This window comes from Lycium barbarum, chromosome 2 (genome assembly GCF_019175385.1).
Source record: "Lycium barbarum isolate Lr01 chromosome 2, ASM1917538v2, whole genome shotgun sequence".
Lineage (NCBI taxonomy): Eukaryota > Viridiplantae > Streptophyta > Magnoliopsida > Solanales > Solanaceae > Lycium > Lycium barbarum.
The window spans coordinates 119,782,396-119,784,327 of record NC_083338.1 but is presented as its reverse complement, the minus strand read 5'-3'; positions in this window follow the sequence as shown (position 1 = coordinate 119,784,327).

Here is a 1,932-nt window from a genome sequence, read left to right as displayed (position 1 = left end):
TTTGAGATCTCAACTACCAGGCCTAACTTCAAACACAAATATCTGAAGTTGGTTGCAGCTCCTTTTCTGTGCGTCAGCTTGAAGTTTTGATCCAACTCTCTTCAAATCAGCCCTGAAGGCTTCTGAACTTTGGTTTTAGCTTCAGCCAACTGGTTTAAACAAGTTTTAGCAATATCTAAACAATATTCTTTAACAGATTTCGAATTCAACTTTCCAAATCAATCATTTCAGTTGTCGACAACGGTGGTCTTAATTTCTCCTCCTCAAATTCAAGTCACAAATTGCACCGAGAAGTATCATCACTTAAACCAATAAATTACCAGTTTTACAATGAAATTATAAACTTCAATTCATTTTCTGTATTATTCTAATTTTGAATTACGAACCAAAGCTCAATCGTAGGTTTTTCATAGAAGTTTTATAGTACTTCAGATATTGTTTTCAATTCAACATGCGAATCAGTTTTCCAATCACTATTTTTTGAGCTTCAGTCAGTGCAACAAACAATAAAGAAAACTCATTTTATCTGAAGTTTGTCAACACTGACTTCGAGTTAGAAAAACTAAATATCACTGAACGGCCCACAAAATTTGAAAGAAAAAGGTCACCCATAAGAGAACAGTTGAAACCTAATTGTAAGAAATATTTGACATGTAAATACTTTATGAGACCGTGTAAAAAAAATTTGCACCCTAATGCATAAAACTTACGCTCATTCCGTGAGCAAAGGACTCTTAAGTAGGGGTGTACAAAGTAAACCGACAAACCGCATCAAACTGATAAATCGAGTCAAATCGAAAAAAAAAACCCGACTAGTGATTTGGTTTGACTTGGTTTAGTTGGAAAAAAAAACCCGATCATAATTGGTTTGGTTTGATTTTAACTAAAAAAAGTCAAACCGAACCAAACCAACCCGACATTACATGTATTCAATTTTTAAAATATTTTATACATAAAAATATTTATTTGTAAAGTAATTTATAAATATTTCTTAAATTTTTTTGTAATTTTTTTTTTATCTATTATCATATTATTCAAGTTTGAACTTAGAATTTTGAATGTCAATAAGTTTTATATCCTATAGATGTTAGTAACTCAAATAAAGTCCAAACCAAAACCAACTCAACTAATCCTAACAAAAGAAATTCAATTTACCACTAGAATGACAATAATGTTGGATATCTATTCTTTAGTTTGGCATAATTGTTTTAGAGAGTAAAAATACATAACTTAAGTTTTTTTCTTTGTCATATAATTAATACTTATTTTAGCATGATTTAGTATTTTTAGATTATAGTCATTTTCTTTTATGACTTGTTAAGTAGCAATATTTATTTTAACTGATTATATTAGCTTTTGTTGAATATTTTAATATAATGTCATCACTCCTCTCACATTTTGTGTTATTTCTTAAGAAACACCTTAATTATATAATTGTATCTTACTAGGACTAAAGAAATATTTAAAGTAAAAGTTATATGTTTTGTATCAAGACTATTCCGAAAAAAAACCCGAAAAATCCGAGAAAACCGAACAACCCGAGAAAACCCGAGGTTTAAAAACCCGAATTTTATTGATTTGGTTTAGTGTATAAATTTTAAAACCCGACGCAATTGGTTTGGTTTGGTGTTTAAAAAATCTGAATCAACCCGATCCATATACACCCCTAGTATACGAAAAATCAACCGTAAATATTTTTTGCACCTAATGCATAAGACTTATTCTCATTCCGTAAGAAACGACGCGAAGATATAAAATAATTCTCACATCAATATTGATATCTAATTAGAAACTAATGAGAAAAGAAAGGGAAGACCAAGTTGTGCTTCTTAAAGAAAACGAAAAGACAATTACTTAAATCGCTGCAATCTCTTCTTATAATATTTGGCAGTAATTAAGAAGCCACAAATTAGTTTAGTATGAACTATGAAG